This window comes from Octopus bimaculoides, chromosome 2 (assembly GCF_001194135.2).
Source record: "Octopus bimaculoides isolate UCB-OBI-ISO-001 chromosome 2, ASM119413v2, whole genome shotgun sequence".
NCBI lineage: Eukaryota > Metazoa > Mollusca > Cephalopoda > Octopoda > Octopodidae > Octopus > Octopus bimaculoides.
In genome coordinates this window covers 125,005,347-125,011,797 of record NC_068982.1, presented here as the reverse complement: position 1 = coordinate 125,011,797, position 6,451 = coordinate 125,005,347, and the positions used below count along the sequence as shown (strand labels likewise).

The window sequence follows — 6,451 nt, the reverse complement described above, 5'->3', positions numbered from 1 at the left end:
ATATATATATATATATATATATATATAAGCATCTTAAATACCAAACTGGTACACAATGAGACAGAACCCTAAACTACATTGTTGTGAGCGAATTTCTTAACCATAGTCATACTTGCGTCTATGTGGAAGAAAACCAATATGCTCAGCCTTATGAGTCATTTCAGTTGTTGGAGAGAGAGAGGGGGGAGAGAGAGACAGACAGACAGATAATTAGATCGACAAATAGATAGATAGAGAGACACAGACAGACAGACAGATCGACAGATAGATAGATAGATAGATAGATAGATAGATAGATTAGGTGAATGAGAGAGAGTGGGGTGAGTGCGAGCGTGTCGTACTTGAAATCATAAAGAAAGTAAACAAACCTCCCACAAGAAGTTGTTATAACCTTATTAAGTACTTGGATTAGCCTCAGATAAACTGTGTTTAAAGATGATGAATAAGATTTCAGCAATGTCAGGAAATATGAGACTTACTAAATGTCCCAGCAAGACATCAAGTTTGTGAAAGAATAGAAGTTGACATGAATGGCACACACATATTTTCATGCCACAAAATTAGAATGATCTCTGAGTTAATTATGATGATGCTTTTCTAACTATCTGTCTGTCACACACACACACACACTCTCTCTCTCTCACACCCCTCCCCCCTCTCTCTCTCTCAAACACTTATTAAAACATAACATGGAATAATAGGAAAATTCAAGCTTTATCTACTCACCCTTTTCTTTTCCTTTAACTTTTTGCCTGTCCTTAGTATCATGTGATACATAGGATTTCTTTTTATAGTGTCCATACATCATATATGAAGTGCAGTCCCAATTTTATTCAACCACCAGCATAACTTGGGGCTTATGAAAAGAAAAAGCTTTATATTACTCAGAAGGTATGAAATTGGGGCTGAGTAAAAGTTTGAAAACAAGCATGAATGTTTAGGATAAATTTATGAAAATGCTTTGGGCAGGCAAAGAGTTAACTGCTTTTAGTGTGCAAAAAGGTGGTGATATGCTTTGGCAAAACTTATTTAGTGAGGTCTGAGAATTGAGGTAAGTTCGTATGTTGTATGATTGCTAGAGGGCTAACTTTTCGTTTAAGAGAAGTTTTTTCAACAATAGGTATAGTCTTCATACTCTTATATGTACTGAAACGTAGTTACTATAGGTACAACACTTTTCCGTCGCATCTTAAGAGAGCTTTTGCGTTTTTACCATGGCATCACTGTTACTTGAAATCGGGGATGATTTGGTGCACGTACTACGTTTCCGCTAACTGTTTTAGGTGTTCACGTAGTCGCGAGCAGACACAGGGACCTTGCCAACCCTCTGATCTTAGACACAGGAAAACATCCAGGATCTGACATTTGATGAAAGCGTGGAATGCTAAGTGTACTTTATCGTACTTTATTTATCGACCTCGAAAACGTGAAAACTAAATTTAACCTCGGCGAGATTTGAACTGAGCGCGCCGAGACATAAAAACAAATATCGCAACGTATTCTATTCGATGCTCTGTCTCTGCCAATCGACTGAATTATACAAATAGTATCTGAATCTTTCTTCTATTCATCCATTTCCATGGCCTACTATTCCTGAGAGGTTGTCGGGGTGCAGCTTTCAGGCACTGTTCTCCATAGGGTCCTATCAGAAGTAAACCTCATTACACTTCCCTGCTGGATTCCAAAGCGTGACCAACTGAGACTATGGATGTTATTTAACCATCTCTTTCTTGGTTTGGCTTCAAGAATTTGTCTTGCGATCCTTTCACACGATATTCTAACCACATGTTCATTGTACCGGAACTGTGACTTCTAAATCATATTAACAAACAGAAAAAAATCTCCCCTTGTGTGATTGCTTCCATTTCGAATTATGATACCATTCTTTGTATTTGATCTGATTTTCTCTGAACACTGGCATAGTGGTAATGATAATAATTAACGAAACTGATATCTTTATTCTTTTTGGTCCTATTCCATACCATTCCGTTATTGCCACGAATTTCCTACTGGCTGCTTTTTTTTATAATTAAACTCTAAATTATTTAAATTAAAATTTCAAACAATATTCAGTGAATACTCTTATACATCAGTGTTATCGCACACAAGTTCACATTGACACTGAATGAGAAAGTATAAAGAACAAGAATTCTTTAGCATTTTTTTTACAAGTTTCCTAGGAAATCAAACAATCAAAGCAAAATAATATATTTACAAAATAGTTACATTTTAAAAAGAAAATTATGCTTTAATCGAATTTTAATTCGATCTGTATAATCAATATGCTACTTTGCTTACGATCTACTGCCTTTAATTTGTTTGGCTTCCACATTTTGTTCGGTTTATATCATTAAAATTACGTTGTTTCTCTTTTTACATTGGAAATCAAATCAATAATGGAAAAAAGATGTTATCAAAAACAAACTGTGATTTTAATCAAAGATGTGCAGGGGTAGAGTTTGTAATCAATAAATACACCTTCCTCTAGTTGTTGATTGAAATATATTTCAAAATGTCTGGAGGAAATTTTTAGAGGAAGTGAAAAACGAAGTTTTTGATGTATTTAAAATATATATATATATAATCTAACCAGCTGAGCTAGCTGCAACATTTTCTTCAATCAATAATCAAAAATATCTATTTAGTTCTCCATTTATTACATATACATACATCCAAGTAAGCCGTATCTCTATAGGTTCAATATCATGTTTGTGCATGTGTACATACATACATAATACATACATACATACACACATACATACACACATACATGCATGCATACATACATATTATATATATATATATATATATATATATATATATATATATATATATATATATATATATATATATATATATATATACATATATATATATACATACATTCATACATACATGCATACATAATACATAATACATACATAGATACATACATACATACATACATACACACATACATACATACATACATACATACATACATACATACATACATACATACATACATATATATATATATATATATATATATATATATATATATATATATGTTCTGAATCAAAAACCATCTATTAAGTCAATTCGTTGCATACTAAGATGAACTAGCAAGTTGAAGAATAGCTGAGAATATACTTTTTACGAACACACCAAGTAATTGTCAAGATCTTTTTTTTAAATTTATTTTTTTTTTTTTACTGTTTGCTGCGTGAAAACCGATTTCGTAATTGAAGGTTTACATAATAAACAATGATATACTAAACCAAAATAAAATGGCTCAGTTTCAGTGAAATCCGCTTTCCGTATGAGAACTACTCACTTAACAGACATTAGAACAACCGAACCTATTATGCCTCGCTTATTTTCATAGAATCATTCATAAACATATGACTAGCAATCTACGTTCAAGTCCAAATATGTTTAGTTTCTGAATAATGCATATTTCAGAGTTGCATTTATCTAGTAAATGATTTGAAATCGTTTGTTGAAACTGGAGCAATTACTGTATGGGAGAGCTATCCTAGCCTTTAAATACCTCAGAAAATTCCTAGATTCATTTTAAATTTATTTCACGGAATAAATTAAGAGTCAATTTTAACTGTTTTACGCGTTATTAAATGGTTCCGGCTTACAGCCATATCACACTGAGAGCACCGGTTCTCGTCCGATCACCGAAGTTAAGCAACGTCGAGCCTAGTGAGTACTTAGATGGGTGACCGCTTGGGAAACCTAGGTGCTGTAAGCATCCCACACTTTTGTGGAGGCGCAATGGCCCAGTGGTTATGGCAGCGGACTCGTGGTCATAGGATCGCGGTTTCGATTCCCAGACCAGGCGTTGTGAGTGTTTGTTGAGCGAAAACACCTAAAAGCTCCACGAGGCTCCGGCAGGGGTCGGTGGCGAACCCTGCTGTACTCTTTCACCACAACTTTCTCTCACTCTTACTTCCTGTTTCTGTTGTGCCTGTAATTCAAAGGGTCAGCCTTGTTGCACTGTGTCACGCTGAATATCCCCGAGAACTACGTTAAGGGTACACGTGTCTGTGGAGTGCTCAGCCACTTTCACGTTAATTTCACGAGCAGGCTGTTCCATTGATCGGATCAACTGGAACCCTCGACGTCGTAAGCGACGGAGTGCCAACAACAACAAATGGCTCCGACAAGGTGGCGAGTTGGCAGGATTTTTAGTGCGTCACTCGAGTCATGACCGTTTCATCTTATCAGACACACTTTATTTGAGACTATATAATAATGTATTTGTCGTTTATTTTAAAGACGGTAGAATGTGATATGAGTGGAATCTGACTGCTATTTCTAACAACGAATGAACCAAAGAGGAGAAGGTTGCGCGGGATGCAAGAGTCCCACTGGGTCCTGATTCTGCTATGTATCTTCACAGTAATCGTGGATTTTATGTTAATATTGATCTAATAAGCCACCTCAGGACCCACATTATGAACATCTTCAGAGAATGAAGGACGAACGTAAACAACGAGTGACCATGTTCCATCACCATTTTTGTTAGCCAATAAACCCACAAAGAACGTTACGTCACAGGTTGCTAAAATGACGCAGACACATCTGAAAAACAGGAATATGTAATATTCAATGAATGCTTAACTGACTGCAATGCAGTATCGGTCGATTAATCTTTTAGCCATTTTTTTTTATTACTGTAGCAGTGCGATGCTCACGACATGAGAACAAACATTCACAACTCTCTGAACGATTAATCCCTGACGTTTAACACCCAGAGATGCCGTCCTCATGCAAAGCAGTAGTTACGTTAATGTTAGTATATATGTTGTAGCGGGCATTGAAAATCTAATTAGAAACGCTGATTAGAAAATTCGCGGTAGGAGTCTCCCTCGTTACTTTGGTAAGTACTGTAAACCCGTTGCTTCATTGAGGAGTTCTAATTGTCTAATATGATCAAAGGTGTCCGGAATTGCCTCCTATCCTTGCAGAAATTCAAATAATCATGCGTGTCCTCTGTGTGTACGTGGGATTTACCAAATCGGATGATGAATCGTGAAGTTAGTTAATTATTCCAAAACATTGATGTACTTTTATTTAATATTCTTCGCTTCACCATGAACTTGCGTTCAATTTTCCACCTGGTGCAATCATTGTAACTCTAAACACAATATATTTTTAAAGAAATAATGATAAACAGACACATCTTGCTTCATACGTATGGTTTATCGATAGTATACTGACGTAAGAATCGAGAATTTGGGGCAGCCGAGATAATCAGCAATATTAAATGTGCCATAACATTTAGATGGCAAGCAATATAAGCAATTTCGGTAAACCACCCACTCTCTTCTTAGAACAGCTGCCAAACCCAATAAACAGCTGTTCAATTCACTACAATCAACTATTGTTGCAAGGGACATTTTATTCATGCTTTAATAAATTCGAATGATTAACTATTGATAAAGTTATCCATACCTGCCGTATATAATATCGTTCTGCTACTTCGCTGCATTTGATTAAACAGGTTATTTTCTGCTGCTGTAGAAATATGCGTACTTAAGAAGAAGAGGTTGAAGATAGAAAACATAAACTGAGATAGCACGAAAGGATATTTCGTGCTATCTTTATCTTATTCTCAGTTACTTTTATACCTTGGTCTTGTAGTAAACAGTGAAAAGTAGAGAATCAGTTTCGGTTCATAGAGTTATTTCACTTCAGTTGCGTTGTCGATGCAATTGAGAAAGACCATGCGTCAAAGTTTCCATTTCATTCATGTATTGACAGATAGCTATGATTACGAAAATGACAGTCGATTGATCCTATCACATTTGGGTGATATATAGATTTATTATTAATTACTTTCTGCAGAAGTGAAAGCATTCACCAAAAATCGACATTTTTGCCTGTAGATTGTTGGTGAATAAAGCTTCATTTTCTCCAGCAACCCTTGCTTAACTTTTAGTTGAACCGATGTTTATTTAGGCAGTATATTGGTGGCAGAAAAACATAGTAAACATTGTAAAAATATTTTGAAATTGCAATTTCCAATTTATTTAAGCGTCAAGAGATAATATTAGCTTATAATTAAGTATTATTCATCACCAAGAATGATGTAAATGTTTACGAACAGTTGAAGAGAGTAAAGTTCCTGTTTAGATGAGTGGACAGTACAGTTTCAATGCTTAGGTCAGTGAATTTTTTTCGTTATTGCATTATTATGTCCATTCCCTGGGCTATGTGATTAAAAATCTCTCTTCGTAACCACGAGGTTTCGAGTTCAATGCCGCTGTACGGAACCTTAGTCAAGTATCTTCTATAGCCGTGTTGGAGTACCGCATTTAGTCTAAAAAATCGACCCCAGGACTTATTGTTTGTAAGCCTAGTACTTATTCTATCGTTTTGCTTTTACCGAACTGCTAAGTTACGGGGACGTAAACAAATCGGCATCGGTTGTCAAGCGATGGTAGGGTGACAAACA

The 6,451-nt window shown here is 35.5% G+C and overlaps 1 non-coding gene across 1 annotated transcript; it reads left to right on the top strand.

The window, feature by feature from the left end:
* Positions 1–3,623: 3,623 nt before the first annotated feature.
* LOC128247212 (5S ribosomal RNA) lies at positions 3,624–3,742 on the top strand. Its single transcript, XR_008263597.1, has one exon. It is a non-coding gene; the product is annotated as a 5S ribosomal RNA (ribosomal RNA).
* The last annotated feature ends 2,709 nt before the right edge of the window (positions 3,743–6,451 follow it).